Source organism: Oncorhynchus keta, chromosome 27, assembly GCF_023373465.1.
Source record: "Oncorhynchus keta strain PuntledgeMale-10-30-2019 chromosome 27, Oket_V2, whole genome shotgun sequence".
Classification (NCBI taxonomy): domain Eukaryota; kingdom Metazoa; phylum Chordata; class Actinopteri; order Salmoniformes; family Salmonidae; genus Oncorhynchus; species Oncorhynchus keta.
The window spans coordinates 45,566,183-45,584,314 of NC_068447.1; positions in this window are offsets into that span (position 1 = coordinate 45,566,183).

Sequence of the window (18,132 nt, forward strand, 5' to 3'; positions counted from 1 at the left end):
GGAACCTTTCCCCAATATAATCTTTCCCCCACGGGAACCACACCTGTTGGCATTCTCACAAACAATCGCAACATTGTTTCAATAATATATATAGAACTTTTCTCGCAGCTCTGGTATATAAAGCTTTTTTGAGGCCTTGCTCACAATTAATTCTGTGGCAACACAATGACCAAACAATATACTGTATGTGAGGCTCTTGATCATATCTTTGATCATGACACTGGTGAGGAGGAGAGAGTCCAGGAAACTGACAGTAAAGATGCATTAGAGGAGGAAGTGTCAGAAGTTGAAGACAACACAGAATATGATCCAGACCAAGAGACAACTGATGTGGAACAATCCAGTGATGAGGAAGAGGGCCCTGCTGAGGTTGCTGATACATTCCGGTCAAAGAATGGGAATTTGTCCTGATCTTCATCCCCACCTGAGAGGAGAGGTCAGCTGAAAATGTTATCAGGACCAACGAGATACGCCATATTATCCCGGGTTGATGACATAAAATCCTGCCACTCTTTAAACATTTTAAATGGTTTCAAAACAAATGTCCTTGTTAAACTTTGACACAAAGTAGTCTGTGATAAGTAGCACAATATGTTCATCTGAGTATCTGTTATAGTCAAAATAATCCATACATTATACATTTTATTTTCTCAAAAACGAGTTGTATGAGCTCAGGTAAATGAGCCCTACAGGCCATAAATAGCAAATAGATGTTCAAAATGTGTCATGTTCACAAGAACTTAAGTTGATAAAAATATCTAACACAACATTAGGTGATAATATATGTATTATTATGGATTTATAATCAGCTATAATGGGGCGGTCATTTTGGACCGGGAACACAGAATGAATTAACATGAAACGATCACAAGAGGACGATTCAATCAATTTTAATGCCACTTTAAAACACAACAAAATGTGGGAAAAGTCCAGGGCCGTCTATGCTTTCTGAAGGCACTGTGTGAAGTTGAAAAGGGAAAGTTACATTTTGTAATAGAACAGTTATGTTCGGATATTTTGTCATTTGCCTAACTTGTATTTTTTCCATGAGGAATATATATGTAGCAGAGCATAAAAGTGGGATCCTAATATTGATACCGGAGAGTTTATTGCTGTTTCTTGAAGACGTGGTGGTGGGTGGGTGTACAATGTTAATGCTACTTAAAAGAGTTGACTCTCTTGGTCCTTCTGTAGCTCAGTTGGTAGAGCATGGCGCTTGTAACGCCAGGGTAGTGGGTTCGATCCCCGGGACCACCCATACGTAGAATGTATGCACACATGACTGTAAGTCGCTTTGGATAAAAGTGTCTGATAAATGGCATATATATTGGTAGTTCTAGGTCAGTGACATTCATCAAATGTGATGAGGATGGTAAATTATGAATGAAGAACCACATGGAGGATGAGTGATTGAGGATTACCCACAAGTGATGACTTAGTAGTAGATTATAGTTACAGGCAGGGACTATTATCTGTGGGAAGATTATAATTCTGATGATGATGGAGTGTTTCGCCCATTTTGGAGATGACAGGAATCCATTTTGCACTAGAGCAACATTATTGAGTATGTTTACATGCACAGTTATAATTCGATAATAAACTGATTATGGCACTAGGCAGATTATGCAATAGTCATGTAAACACCTTACTCTGTTTAGCCGGCGTACGGTCAACATCGAAGTAAACATACAGAGATTAAAACACTTTGGTTTCTGAGCCATCTTATTAGGGCATGTAAACACCTTAATCGGTGTTTCGGCTGTGTATTTCATCTGTGCATATGTGCTAGCACCAGCCGAGAGCCTCCCTCTTAAGCGGGACTGAAGTGAGTTCGGAACAACTGAATGTATGTGTCTTATAAATAGTTTTCACATACACACTGCATATGTCTGAACTCCGAATCAAATATCCATCCCAAAATAACATGGTCCCTGTGGTAGAACAAGTATTTTGAATGCAGCTTGTCTGCGTTTATCGGTGCCATCAGATGTGTTCATGTAAACAGGATTATTAGGGAAATCATTCTTCTTGCAAAGAATGTAAACGTTTGAAATCCAACGACTTATTTTAATCGGACTATTTTACAACAAATCACATTATTGTGTGCGTGTAACCATACCCATTATTGTCCTACCGAAATGGGAAGTATGTTGTGAATTCTAAGATGGCTGTTTTACCGCAACCATGATAAGATGACAAGTATACAGAAAATAGCCTCCTATTGGAATGCTTTGGTTTCCTTTTTGAGTGGCAGCTTCATGTGAGTGAGGCTGGAATTCAATCATACCCATCATAGCAATATTCACAATGTGTCTTAGATTGAATTACAGGTCTCATTGAACTGACCCCTCCGTAGTAAACACCCCTGCAACGTGGCCAAAGATGAATCGTGTAACAAGAAGAAGAAAAATCTTGAAAGTTTTGGTCTCAAAACAAAGCACAATCCAACCATGGCCAGGCCTTACTCGGATGACCTAATGACCACATTGAACTGATATCTCAGTCATCAAAAATGGTTTCGGAGGCTTTTCGTGTCTTCCCTAATCTTTTCAGAGCACATGATTGAGGAAGTGTGTCAGGGATCGGGGAGCTTAGAGGGCTGAATATGAAACAAGTCACTGATGGATCTTCAAGTCACTGCAGAATCTCCCTCTCTCAGCCTCTGATCCGTCTCTGAATAGTGTCTACTGGCTGGCTGGCTGGCAGGACTGGGTAGAGGAGGGAGGGATAGAGAGAAAGGGTTCTGAAACGGTCTAAATTCTAGCATAGAAGTAAATTCCATTGAATAATTTATGTCTCTCTGTGTCAAAATATCATTTACGTGTGCTGTTGACTCATGGCTCGTAAAATGAGAGGGACATGAAAAGGGGGACAAAAATAAACAACTTGGGAGCTCTGTCCTTTCCTGGCATGGAAAGGGCTGTGGCACGCTCCCATGACTTATTTGGTATCAATTACTTATTGTGCGTATACTGTTTACTATTCTTTATCTGTGTAATAAGTAGGCTCCTTGTCAGGGAGTCAGTTGCTTTGAATGGCATTGAATGGGTTTCGTAACCACCAGGTATGAACTCCTACAGTAGATGTGTTATTAGAGAGAGAAAAGAAACCAGCTCTAGTTAGTGTTGATTCATTCTACACTGCCTGATTCACATCTGTAAAAAATGTGCCCTTATTCCAAACCCCTCAGTTTCCTTCCTTATGTTTGATAGCCTTTGTTGTTGTTGTTTAATAGGAAACATTTATTTTATATTAATTATTGTATGTTAAACAGACATTTTCCCTCTGATATTGTTCAAAACTACTGGCATTATATTTAACTCTGTTTTGGAGGGCTTGTCTCATTATGGTACAATTACACAACAGTGGCCCTTAGAGGACCGTTGAGGTACTGTACCAGTAAAAGTGAGCTTGTTATTCTCTCTCTGTTATACATCTTGGTTGTATTAATTAAGCACCAAATGGAAGATGGCACATTTTGCTAAGTTGTTCCCTGTATCCCCCCCCCCCCCAACCCTCTCTCTCTCTCAATTAATTTAAATTCCATTCAAATCAAAGGGTTATATTGGCATGGGAAACATAACTCTCTCTCTCTCGATATTAAAATCTATAATGCCACTTTTCTTTATTGGATTCGTCTCACAGTGCAGTAGTATTTAGATGTTGAGGTTCTATGAAACATTCAGGGAAGTGCAAACACACATTTTACAGGGAGAACTATGTACTTACGTCGTCATGCAGTGAGACAAAAGACAAATGTGCAGTACATATAATAGTCTCTCTCGGTCTCTCTCTTGAATAGTGGGGGAAGATAACTAAACAGATAAATATTGGTGGTATTTACAATGTTATTTGTGCTCCACTGGTTGCCTTTTTCTCATGATAGCAGGCCACACATCGTGTTGCTGTGATTGGATATTGCAGTATTTCGCCCTAACAGATATGGGAGTTTATCATTGTTTGTGGTTATGCATTTGGCAGCAGGTTAGTAAGTCCAGCTCAGTTTCCACCTCATTTTGTGGACAATGGGCACATATCCTGTCTTCTCTTGAGAGCCAGAACTTCCTATGGAAAAGATTTTCTTCATTTTGGGTCAGTCACAGTGGTCAGGTATTCTGCCACTGTATACTCTCTGTTTAGGGCCAAATAGAATTCCAATTTGCTCTGGTTTTTGGTTCATTCTTTCCCGTGTGTCAAGTAGTTATCTTTTTGCTTTCTTGTCATTTTGATGGTTCTAATTGTGTTCTTTTTGTGAACAGAACCCAAAAACCAGCTGTCTGATGGGGACTCTTCTCTAGGTTCACCTCTCTGTAGGTGAGGGCTTTGTGGTGGAACATGTGGACATCTTTTCTGGATTTTGATAACTAGCGGGTGTAGTCCTAATTATATTGTTTGGGGTTTTGCTTGAATACAAAGTATATTTTTGCAGAATACTGCACACAATTTATATATATATTTATTTATTTAAACAAATTCGTATTTACAATGATGGCCTACTCCAGACAAACCCTAACCCGGACGACGCTGGACCAATTGTGCGTCGCCCTATGGGACTCTGGAAACAAACCTGGGTCTGTAGTGACGCCTCTCGCACTGAGATGCAGTGCCTTAGATTGCTGAGCCACTCGGGAGCCCATTATATAACAGACCATCATACCATCACAACTCAAACGTTTTTTTGAAGTCAACAAAGCAAGACGTTGCTTTTGTTTTGATTTGTTTGTTTGTCAATAAGGGTGTGCAGGGTGTATACGTGGTTTGTCGTACGATATTTTGGTGAGAAGCCAATTTGACATTTGCTCAGGACATCGTTTTCACTGAGGAAATGTTGGAGTCTGCTGTTGATGATAGTGCAGAGGATTATTTCCAAGATTGCTGTTGACGCACATTCCACAGTAATTATTGTGGTTAAATTTGCCTCCACTTTTGTGGATTAGGGGTGACTAGACCGTGGTTCCAAATATTGGGGAAGATACCAGAGCTAAGGATAACGTTGAATAGTTTAAGTATAGCCCATTTGAATTGGGATCTGTATATTTTATCATCATTTCGACAAGTATAGCATCAACCCAACAGGACTTTTTGGGTTGGAGGGTTTGTATTTTGTCCTGTAGCTCATTCAATGTAATTTGAGAATCCAGTGGGTTATGGTAGTCTTTCATAACTGATTCTAAGTTTTTTGTAAATGATCATGTTCTCGGTTCTTTGTTATATTTCCGAAAAGGTTGGAGAAGTTGTTGTTTATCCATACATCTCCGTTTTTGGATAGGTAGCTCTTCATGTTGTTGTTTGATTAGTGTGTTTTTGATTCTATGGATTCTTCAATCACATTGAGCTGTTTTATGACGTCCTGATCCTTCTTTGTTTTCTTTGTGTATTTCTGTACTGTTTTAGGGTTCCCCCATAGTGAAGGCCTAAGCTAAGTTTTTCTGGGCCAGTGTGCTTTTGGTTGGATAGGTTTCTCAATTTCTTACTAAGGTTTTTTATAAAACCATTTCTCATTGTTTTGAGTTTGCTTCGGTTTTAAATGTGATATGTTAGCTGATAGGTTAAATATACTGTTCTGACTTCAAACTGCTAAGTTTACACCTTCACTATTGCAGGGAAACATTTGGCCCTGGACGTTGTCTAGGAGGGAAAGGATTTGTTGGTCAATATTTTTTTGGTAGGCTTCTACACTACCAACCTTCCATCTATTGCATTTCTTAAATAGCATGCAGTTTGTTTTGGCTTTGAAGCTTCGTGGTTGAGTATTGTTCTGTTCAAAATTGTGATTTTTCTGTGGTCTGATAGGGGTGTCAGTTGGCTGTCTGTGAACGTGCTGACAGACTCTGGGTTGGGGTCGATGATAAAGTAGTCTACAGTACTACTGCCAAGAGATGAGCTATAGGTGTACTTGCGGTAGGAGTCCCCTCTAAGCTTACCATTGACTATGTACAGACCCAGCGTGCGACAGAGCTGCAGGAATTGTGACCCGTTTTTGTTGTTGTTTTGTCATAGTTGTATCTAGGGAGGCATATTGGGGAGAGATGCTGTCACCTTCAGGTAGGTGCTTGTCCCCCTGTGTGCTGAGGTTGTCAGGTTCTTGTCCAGTTCAGCCATTTAGGTCGCCAGAGACTAGTACATGTCCCTGGGCCTTGAAGTTGTTGATTTCCCCCTCTAGGGTGGAGAAGCTGTCGTCCTTTAAGTATGGGGACTCTGTTGGCGGGATATAGGTAGTAGCACACAGGAGGAAATGTCTCTTTTATTTCCCTATTCATTTCTAACCATATGTGTTTTGATTAATTTAATAGAATGAGTTGTCTGGACTATATTAGAATACCCCCGAGTTCCTTGCCTGTTTTACTCCTGGTAGCTTGATGGAAGGAACTACCAGCTCCCTGTAACATAGGACAACCAATGGGTCCGTCTCCTCTATACAATGTTTTTTGTAGGATAACAATGTCTGTATTTCATTGGTGAAGTCTGGGTTCCTGCTCTTTAGGGCAAGGGCAGTTGACCTCAGACCTTGTATATTCCAGCATGAGATGGTAAACGCACTGTTTTCCATAGTATCCAGTTTTGTTATTTGTTGTGGTTTAGTTTTAGACGATTAGGTTTGATCAGAGCACGCTAAGCATCTGGTGAATGCCTCTTAGGTCAATGGATTGGGCTTGGTTGGGTGTAGGAGTTGGGCTTGTTGCTCTGCTCACAACCTGGGCATATATGTGGCTGTCATATTGAGGTCCTTGCTGCTCTCGCTCTCTCTCACTAGATAATATTCCTACTGGTGTTGTAGTTGGGGGAGATAGGATCAACTTCAGGCCCCTTCTGTCTTATATGCACCCCATATCTGTATGCGTACGGGAGGCGGAGGCGGCCAATATGACCTGCTCCACTTTTATTTTGATTTATAGGGGTGGTGGAGAGCATCATCACGGAATCGCTTCATCTTCTCGGCTTTATTACACCACATTTGTTTTCATTTTACTCCCAAGGCTTGTGCTGAATACATTAGAGATTTCCCAAGGGATCTTGGGGTCCTCGTACATATATACGATTATGGGAAGGATTTCAAAAAAGCATTGTTATTATCACCGTCGTTGTTATTAGCCTCAGTTTTTACTATTGAATATGTATTATTATTAGTAGTGGTTGTTGTAATTGTAGTGGTAGAAGCAGAGTAGTAATCGTAGAAGTAGTATTAGTTGTCATAGTATAAGTATACACAATAAATAGTTGTTGTGGTAGAACAGTACTAGTCATTGCATTTGAAATGCACTCTATTCAAGGTTTCTAACTGACAAAGGGCCATACTAGCCATACGACATCAACGGTATAAGGCTCTCTCTCACCTCCCAACAATGGGAATCATGTTTCCTCCTAAACCTATCACAGCCAATCCCTTACACACCCTGCATGCTCTATATCCCTGAATTCCCAATGGGCTTGTCAGATTGATATGACAAGCCCTTTACCCTGCATGTGCCTAACAGTCATTTGAAGATGCCTCAGGGCATTCTAGGCACTAAATCTGATTCTCTCTCTGCGATATGACGAAGATGAGAGGAACATTAGAGTGCAGATAATGTGGCAATTGGGTTTAGCATGGGGGTCAAATCCAGGGCATGTACAGTGCTATACAGAATATTATAGTGTGTGTGTGTGTGTGTGTGTGTGTGTGTGTGTGTGTGTGTGTGTGTGTGTGTGGGGGGGGGGCATTCTCAAAGGTCAAAATCAGAAATGTTTAGGTCTGTCGAAAGACAATGGATCCACTAAGGATTCAATAACAAGAAGCGTTGTCATTCTCTCAACCAGCTTCCTGAGGTAGTAACCTGGAGTGCATTTAACAGGTGTGCCTTGTTAAAAGTGAATTTGTGTTATTTATTTCATTCTTAATGCGTTTGAGCCAATCAGTTGTGTTGTGACATATAGAAGCCCTATTTGGTAAAAGTCTTAATCCATATTATGGAAAGAACAGCTCAAATAAGCAAAGAGAAATGATAGTCCATCATTACTTTAAGACATGAAGGTCAGTCAATACGTAAAATTTCAATAACTTTTCTTCAAGTGAAGTTTGCAAAAACCATCAAGCGCTATGATTGAAACTGGCACTCATAAAAACCGCCACAGGAAAGGAAAACCCGGAGTTACCTCTGCTGCAGAGGATAAGTTCATTAGAGTTACCAGCCTCAGAAATTATGTTTCACAGAGTTCAAGTAACAGACACATCTCAACATTAACTGTTCAGAGGAGACTGCGTGAAACAGGCCTTCATGGTCGAACTGCTGCTAAGATACCACTACTAAAGTACACCAATAAGAAGAAGAAACTTGCTTGGGCCAAGAAACACGAGCAATGGACATTAGACAGGTGGAAATCCTTTGGTCTGATACGTCCAAATTTGAGATTTTGGTTCCAACCGCCGTGTCTTTGTGAGGCGCAGAGTCGATAAACGGATGATCTCCAAATGTGTGGTTCCCACCGTGAAGCATAGAGGAGGTGTGATGATGTGGAGGTGCTATGCTGGTGACACTGTCTGTGATTTATTTAGAATTCAATGCACACTTAACCAGCATGACTACCACAGCATTCTGCAGCGATACGCCATCCCATCTGGTTTGCGCTTAGTCCCACTATCATTTTTTTTTTCAACAGAACAATGATCCAACACACCTCCAGGCTGTGTCAGGGCTATTTATCAAGGAGAGTGATGGAGTGCTGCATCACATGACCTGGCCTACATAATCACCCGACCTCAACCCAAATGAGACTGTTTGGGATGAGTTGGACTACAGAGTGTAGGAAAAGCAGCCAACAAGTGTCCAGAGTATGTGGGAACTTCACTATTATTCTACAGTGTAGAAAATAGTACAAATAAAAACCCTTGAATGAGTGTGTCTAAACTTTTGACTGGTATATATTCATATTGCAGTTGGTGGAGTATTGATTTAAGTTCAGTTTACTGAATGGTACCATACTCAATACTTCAACCATATTGTTGCATAGATATCATTCACATAAATTGAAATCTCAATCTTTTCAATGGTCTTACTTGTGAAGAGTTTGATCACAAAACGCTATATATCCATTTTCAGAAATGTTTGTAAATTAGCTTTACTGTTTTGAAGAACTTACATGAAAGAGATTGGCTTGTTTTTTCCTCATCTAATCATGGCATGGGGTTGTTAAATGACAGACATTTCAGAGAGACAAATAGTTTTGTTGCAAACAGCTATATATCTGCTTCACTATCGGATAAGTAGTACTGCTAGGTTTTAAGCGTTGAGATTGCCTGCAATGACAACAAGCTCAGTCGAATGATGCTATGACACATCGCTCCAGACCATGATGGACCCTCCACCTCCAAATCGATCCTGCTTCAACGCAATTTATTGCCCTGGCCACATCTGCAGTCCTCAAGCCTCCTCATCTACCATTCCAGTGTTTAATTGCTGTGTTGTAATTACTTTGCCACCATGGTCTATTTATTGCCTTAACTCCCTTATCTTACCTCATTTGCACTCACTGCATATAGACTTTGTTTTCTTTTTTTCTACTGTATTATTTTTTGTTTATTCCATCTGTGTTGTTGTTTGTGTCTAACTGCTATGCTTTATCTTGGCCAGGTCGCAGTTGCAAATGAGAACTTATTCTCAATTAGCCTACCTGGTTAAATAAAGGTGAAATATATATATTTTTTTAAATCAATCAATGCGAGTTTTGAGACAAAACTGCGACTTGTCAGTGAAGAGCACTTTTTGCCAGTCCTGTCTGGTCCAGCAACGATGGGTTTGTGCCCATAGGCAATGTTGTTTCCGATGATGTCTGGTGAGGACCTGCCTTGCAACAGGCCTACAAGCCCTCAGTCCAGCGTCTCTCAGCCTATTGCGGACAGTCTGAGCACTGATGGAGGGATTGTGTGTTCCTGGTGTAACTCGGGCAGTTGTTGCCATCCTGTACCTGTCCAGCAGGTGTGGTGTTCGGATGTATCAATCATGTGCAGGTGTTGTTACACATGGTCTGCCACTGCGAGAACGATTAGCTGTCCGTCCTGTCTCCCTGTAGCTCTGTCTTAGGCATCACACAGTACGGACATTGCAATTTATTGCCCTGGCCACATCTGCAGTTCTCATGCCTCCTTGCAGCATGGCTAAGGCACATTCACATAGCTGAGCAGGGATCTTGGGCATCTTTCTTTTGGTGTTTTTTAGAGTAAGTAGAAAGGCCTCTTTAGTGTCCTACGTTTTCATAACTGTGACCTTAATTGCCTACAGTCTGTAAGCTGTTAGTGTCTTAATGACCGTTCCACAGGGCATGTTCATGAATTGTTTATGGTTCATTGAACAAGCATGGGAAACCGTGTTTAAACCATTTACAATCAAGATCTGGGAAGGTATTTCGATTTTTACGAATTCTCTTTGAAAGAAAGGGTCCTGAAAAAGGGACGTTTCTTTTTGTGCTGAGTTTACATACTATACACACACACATACACATGGATTTTGTGTTGTAGACATGTGGTAGTAGAGTAGGGGCCTGAGGGCACACACACTTAATGTTTAACTGCCTTCATTTTGCTGGACCCCAGGAAGAGTAGCTGCTGCCTTGGCTAATGGGGATACATAATAGGTACAAATACAACTGTGTGTAGACAAACAATATGGAGGAAATAGGCAATGCCGTAATTAGTGTGTATGGCAGATACTGTAGCCTACATACAAAATGAAATATGAAGTGCTATGGTATGTGGCTAAGAAGATGATGCTCTTACAGAAGACACTAAGAGAGCATGTCTTGAACAGACTACAGCAACAATTCCATTGGTTACTGACTGTGCACACTATCTAGCACTGCAGTCCTGCATTTTCTTGGGTCTGTAAATTGCATGGGCTTTCCTTTCTTGGAGAGAAACAACTCCTCACTGCATCCTGTATAATAACACTCTGGGTTCTGTCTGTGTCTGAGGGATCTGGGGATAGCTGTCAATGCAAATGAACACAGACAGCAGCATTCATTGACACAGAAGACAAATTGCAGCCACTGACTGGCTTATTATGTCTTTTCATATTTCGCAATAGAATGGGGCCTTTAAATAAATAAATGTTTGCACAAAAATCTTTCAAATACTGTAAGTTGTTGTTTTAGGCATTTCATTTTTTTGTCGAGGTGACTAAATGTGTGGGATTTTCAGAATAGGTCATTATTAGGTACAGACAATCTGTAGGAGAATTTAAGCAACTACACTGCAGCCCCATCTTCAAGCAAAGACACCCATCTAAAGAAAAATGGTGGTACTGCAGGGAAATCACTACAGTGGCTATTTCTCAATTCCTCTTCCTTCGAATTCCCTCTCCTAGCTTCCTTCATTAAAACACATTGGAGAAGGGACCTTGGATGTTCTCCATGTGGTGGAGGGGAGGAGAGGTGGCAAGGAAAGTATGCAAGCAATCGCAGAAATACTCATTGAGAAAGCCAGTCATCAAGTGCACTCATGCATGTCTATCAAAATGGAGATCCCCCCTCGTTAATACAGGCCATGAAAAAAAAATCAGCTTTGACTGTCTGTGCTGACTAGTTCTTGTTCGTATTCATGCCCTGTCTTGAAGTGCCAATACAGTTGAAGTCAGACGTTTACATACACCTTAGCCAAATACATTTAAACTCAGTTTTTCTCAATTCCTGACATTTAATCCCAATAAAAAATTCCCTGTTTTAGGTCAGTTATTTAAAGAATGTCAAATATTAGAATAATAGTAGAAAGAATAATTTCTATCAGCTTATATTTCTTTCATCACATTCCCAGTGGGTCAGAAGTTTACATACACTCAATTAGTATTTGGTAGCATTGCCTTTAAATTGTTTAACTTAGGTCAAACGTTTTGGGTAGTCTTCCACAAGCTTCCCACAATAAGTTGGGTGAATTTTGGCCCATTCCTCCTGACAGAGCTGGTGTAAGTTAGGTTGGTATAGGCCTCCTTGCTCGCACACGCTTTTTCAGTTCTGCCCACAAATTTTCTATAGGATTGAGGTCAGGGCTTTGTGATGGCCACTCCAATAGCTTGAATTTGTTGTCCTTAAGCCATTTTGCCACAACTTTGGAAGTATGCATTTGGAAGACCCATTTGCGACCAAGCTTTAACTTCCTGACTGATGTCTTGAGATGTTGCTTCCATATAGACACATACTTTTTCTACCTCATGATGCCATCTATTTTGTGAAGTGCACCAGTCCCTCCTGCAGCAAAGCACCCCCACAACATGATGCTGCCACCCCCGTGCTTCACGGTGGGAAGCCTCCCCCTTTTTTCTCCAAACATAACGATGGTCATTATGGCCAAACAATTCTAATTTTGTTTCATCAGACCAGAGGACATTTCCCCAAAAAGTACGATCTTTGTCCCCATGTGCAGTTGCAAACCGTAGTCTGGCTTTTGTTATGGCGATTTTTGAGCAGTGGCTTCTTCCTTCAGGTTATGTCGATATAGGACTCGTTTTACTGTAGATATAGATACTTTGTACCTGTTTCCTCCAGCATCTTCACAAGGTCCTTTGCTGTTGTTCTGGAATTGACTTGCACCTTTTCGCACCAAAGTACATTCATCTCTAGGAGACAGAATGCGTCTCCTTCCTGAGCGGTATGACGGCTGCGTGGTCCCATGGTGTTTATACTTGCGTACTATTGTTTGTACAGATGAACGCGGTACCTTAAGGCGTTTGGAAATTGCTCCCAAGGATGAACCAGACTTGTTCAAAAAAATATTGGCAGATTTCTTTTGATTTTCCCATGATGTCTAGCAAAGAAAGAGGCACTGAGTTTGAAGGTAGACTCAAATTATGTCAATTAGCCTATCAGAAGCTTCTAAAGGCATGACAATTTCTGGAATTTTCCAAGCTGTTTAAAGGCACAGTAAACTTAGTGGACAGGCACAGTAAACTTACTGGAATTGTGATATAGTGAATTATAAGTGAAATAATCTGTCTGTAAACAGGCCTTGTTGGAAAAATGACTTGTGTCATGCACAAAGTAGATGTCCTAACCGACTTGCCAAAACTATAGTATAACAAGAAATTTGTGGAGTGGTTGAAAAATGAGTTTTAATGACTCCAACCTAAGTGTATGTAAACTTCCGACTTCAACTGTACATGTTGCCCTACTCTCCAGAACAGACAACCACAAACGTACAATTGCCTTACAATTATCATTACAAATACCTTGCACATTTCCACTGTCATTTTCATGACCCTACTAATAATTGAGCAGATACAGTGTTGTGTAATGATGCGCTTCCTATCTCTAGTGGCAGTTTTCACTGTAACATAACCACGTAATGCTTACGTAGGGGTTCTCTGCTTGTGGTGGGATGTGACAGAGTGAACTATATTGCTTGAGCAGGCAGACACTACTTTAGAGCAAGATCAAGGAGCTGAATCAGAGAGACAGGGCAATCTCAGAGTTGGGAGTCCAAATGGTACCATATTCCCAATTTAGTGCACTTCTTTTGACCAGAATACTTTTCACCAGGGCCCATAGGACTCTGGTCAAAAGTAGTGCACTATATAAGGAATAGGGTGCCATTTGGGATGCACATCTAGCCTGGCTCTCATCTGAAATCCAATATCATGTAAACATTCTGCAATCTCTCAGAGAGAAGTCCTAGAAGCTGGTATCTCATGTTTGGTGGAAACAGGGGCCAAAAATGTAGGATTTATCTTAAATTCTTTCAGAATATTTTGGTGGGGGATGACGATGCTCTAATAGGCTACAAGATAGCATAACTTTGCCTTCAGATTAATCTTGGGAGCTTTATTGGACATGATTTTAAGAAATTCTCAATTATTGCATGTATAATTATGTCTATGACATGTAAACATGTCATTTATGTTTATGAGAGCTTTATGGAAACTGGACGGTATGTACGGTATATCAAACAAATGACAAACGCCTGCATGTGGAATAAAACACGGTTTTTAACACCAATACTTGGTTTGTTTGAGAAGGAAAAAAAGTATACAGTATTTAATTCTACATGCATATAACATCCTGTGTTTCAGACCATCATGGGTTTAGTGAAATATTTATTTTCAGTATTGGGCCTATCTCCATTAATGCTGGCAGGGTGATGAGCTACTGTATGGACTGGAAAATTGGACCCTGCTATGAATTGGTTCCTGGCTGACCTTAGAAGTCTTGGTGGCCCTTGACAAACGCAACAATGCTCTGTAAATTGCTGTGTAGCAAGTAGCATATGTTGCTACCCATCTAAAGTCTCAGCCCGATTTGACCAAATTCCCTTCCCCTGATACATGCATTTTCCATCACTATCAACCATAACATGTTATATATTATTAAGCAATAGGCTCCTCTTAAACATTTGCTCATGCAGCCTGTGTTTAACCTAAGTGGAGTTTTATGTAGTCATATAGAATGACGTGTATAGTCCTAAAAATGTTTTGAGGCAAGTTGAAATACAGTAGCAGTATTACTATGTTGTTTGAGGTTGTGGACAGGTGTCTTTTAAACTGATAACAAGTTCAAACAGGTGCCATTAATACAGGTAATGAGTGGAGGACAGAGGAGCCTCTTAAAGAAGAAGTTACAGGTCTGTGAGAGCCAGAAATCTTGCTTGTTTGTAGGTGACCAAATACTTATTTTCCACCATAATTTGCAAATAAATTCATTAAAAAATCCTACAATGTGATTTTCTGGATTTTTTTTCTCATTTTGTCTGTCATAGTTGAAGTGTACCTATGATGACAATTACAGGCCTCTCTCACCTTTTTAAGTGGGAGAACTTGCACAATTGGTGGCTGACTAAATACTTTTTTGCCCCACTGTATCATATCCTGTTTACAATAACCTGAAAAGGCTTGTATCCCGGTTATGAGAAACCCGGATAAAATGCCTGGGATATGCTGATCTTAGATGGGATACTGTGTCATGTAAAGATCTTATCCCGTTTACTTTTGTTTTTTCAGTTTCACATATCATGGGTGTTGTGTGAGGTTATCAGATTGTTAAACAAATCACTTCAAAAAGTAGGCTACCTGTGCAGTTCGATCCACCATAATAATTCCAGAATTGATTTAGCTGATACTCTGTTCTTGATTGACTGGTTTAGGCTACTTTCACCCCTCATTCATAATTTCCAATAATTTGGTAGGCCATATTATAATTTCTGACATTTGGTAGGCCTACATGCAGCTTCTCTTCTGTCATAACTTGTTTCCCTAGAGTACTAAATAAAGCAGTGCTCACCAGAATAATGTCTTACATTGATAGGCAGTACACTCGTGGAGCAAGAATTTTAAGGGTCCAGGCCATCGGTAAAAAATAAACAGTAGAAAGATTGTGTCATCTGTTTGACCGGGTTTAAGGAAATGAAGAGCTGAGAAAACGATGCAATACGTTTCCGCTAATACTTCAGTTTTGCCTTGGGTGCATAATTTATTTGGTTGAAATACTGTCGGCTTGCATAAGTGTCAAAGATAACACAATTACATGCACATTTGCATTTTCTCAAGATGCTGAAATAAATCAATCATATATTTCTCCACTCCTGTTCCAGAGACAAAATAAAAATTCAGTCCATTATTTTACTGCAAGAAATGCATAATTCTGCAGGAGTTAATATTACACTACATGTGAGAGGTTATAGGCCTACAGTGAGTGTCCATATTTCAGTTCCTATTCCATTTAACCCATATGAATTTAAATGAGGAATGTTATTTGCATTCATGGATAGAGGGATACTCGTAAGTGGGATATCAAAAGGTGCATGTAAAAAGCTTATAGCAAATAAGACCTTAAGCGGGATATGAGCTACTATCCGGAATACTGTAAACGTGGTCACGGACCTACCAACTCAGTTGAAAAAACACTATGGAAGTTTACTTACTAATCGGTTGCATCACATTTTGGCTTGAATGTTGAGGGTATGGAATAGTGCCTTCAGAAAGTATTCACACCTCTTGACTTTTTCCATATTTTGTTGTGTTACAGTCTGAATTTTAAATGTTTTAAATTGAGATTGTGTGCCACTAATTCCAAAGTGGAACTTTGTTTGTAGAATGAAAAAAGAACAATTAAAACTTAATCTGAAATGTATTGAGTCAATAAGTATTCAACCTCTTTGCTATGGCAAGCTTAAATAAGTTCAGGAGTAAAAAATGTGCTTAACAAATTGCATAAGTTGCGTGGACTCATTCCATGTTCAATAATTACGGTTAACATGATCTCTGTACCCCACACATACAACTATCTGTAAGGTCCCTCAATCGAGTAGGGAATTTCAAGCATAGACTCAACCACAAAGACCAGGGAGTTTTGTCAATGATTGATAGATGTGTGAAAATGAACAAAGGAGATTCTGAATATCCCTTTGAGCACATTAATTAGGCTTTACAAAGATACAGGCGTCCTTCCTAACTCAGTTGCCGGAAAGGAAGGAAACTGCTCAGGGATTACATCCAGTCACTACCAAGATACAGGCGTCCTTTCTAACTCAGTTGCCGGAAAGGAAGGAAGGAAGGATTTTACCATGAGGCCAATGGTGATTTTAAAACAGTTACAGAGTTTAATGGTTTAATATGACAAAACTGAGGATGGGTCAACATTGTAGTTACTCCACAATACTAACCGAAATGACTGTGAAAAAAAGGAAGCCTGCACCAAATAAATATATATAATAAATATATAAATATATATAAATATTTCCAAACACGCATCCAGTTAGCGACAAGTCACTAAGTAATACTGCAAAAAAATGTGAATACAAAGTGTCGTGTTTGGGGCAAATCCAACTCAACCCACCACTAACCAGGTTTCCATTCAACCTATTTATGCGAGAAAAATGTAATGAGATGCCTTATAGAAGCAGAAAATTTGTCGGTAAACTTTCCAAATGTCTACAAAACACGCTAGACAAGGTGGGATCTTTTTGTGTCTGTAAAATGAATTATGCGAGAAATGTCGGTGGAAACGCTTTTATGCCTAAATATTGATATAATAACCATTGAAGTAAACTTGGGAGTCACACGATGACATGTGTGGTCCTCCCACTACGACTCGTCGGGAAAGCATGCAGTTTATTAGGCAAAAGATGAAATAAGTTATGATGAACTTCACAGGGTGTTGAAAAATGCAAGATGAGCTTTGATGCTCCTTTCCAATAAATATCGAGAGTCTTATTTGGGTGACATGATCGTCGATGCTTGGCAGTCATTTCACAAATAAAAATAACTTGATTTTTGAATACTCGCATGAAAATGTGTTGCTAATTGGACGGACACCTAGCTACTAAGTACCACTTCATATTTTCAAGCATGGTGGTGGCTGCATTCTGTTATGGGTAGACTTGTCATCGGCATGGACTAGGGAGTTCTTTAAGATAAAATTATATGGAATAGAGGTATAAGCACAGGCAAAATCCTAGAGGAAAACCTGGTTCAGTCTGTGTTCCAACAGACACTGGGAGACACATTCATCTTTTAGCAGGACAATAACCAAGTTTCTGACCAAGACGACATTGAATGTTCCTGAGTGGGCCTAGTCACAGTTTTGGCTTTAAAATCTATGGCAAGACTTAAATGTCTGTCTAGCAATGACAGAACATGAAGAATTTCTTTAATAATACATTGGCGAATATTGTGTGCAAAGCTCTTAGAGACTAACCCGAAAAGACTGTAATCGCCGCCAAAGGTGCTTCTACAAAGTATTGACTCAGGGGTGTGAATATTTATGTAAATGATGTATTTCTACATTTAATTTTTAATACATTTGCAAACATTTCTAAAAACATGTTTTCACTTTGTCATTATGGGGTATTGTGTGTGTATATGGGTTAGAGAAAAAAAATAGATTTAGTCCATTTAGAATTCATACAACAAAATGTGGAATAAGTCAAGAGGTAAGAATACTTTCTGAAGGCTGTAATATTAACCAATTTCTTATCTAAGGAAACCACACAAAAACCCTTAGTTTTAGGTTAACAATATTTGCTTTTGCTCATGGATTTGGGAAAGGTGAGTCCCTTTCTGTCCAATTATGAATTTATATCCATTTGGGGGACCCCTTTTTCCATCTATGAATTATTGTTATTACATGTGACCTTAGCGCGTGTTCGGCTCCGAACTCGGAATGTAAATTGAGGGGCAT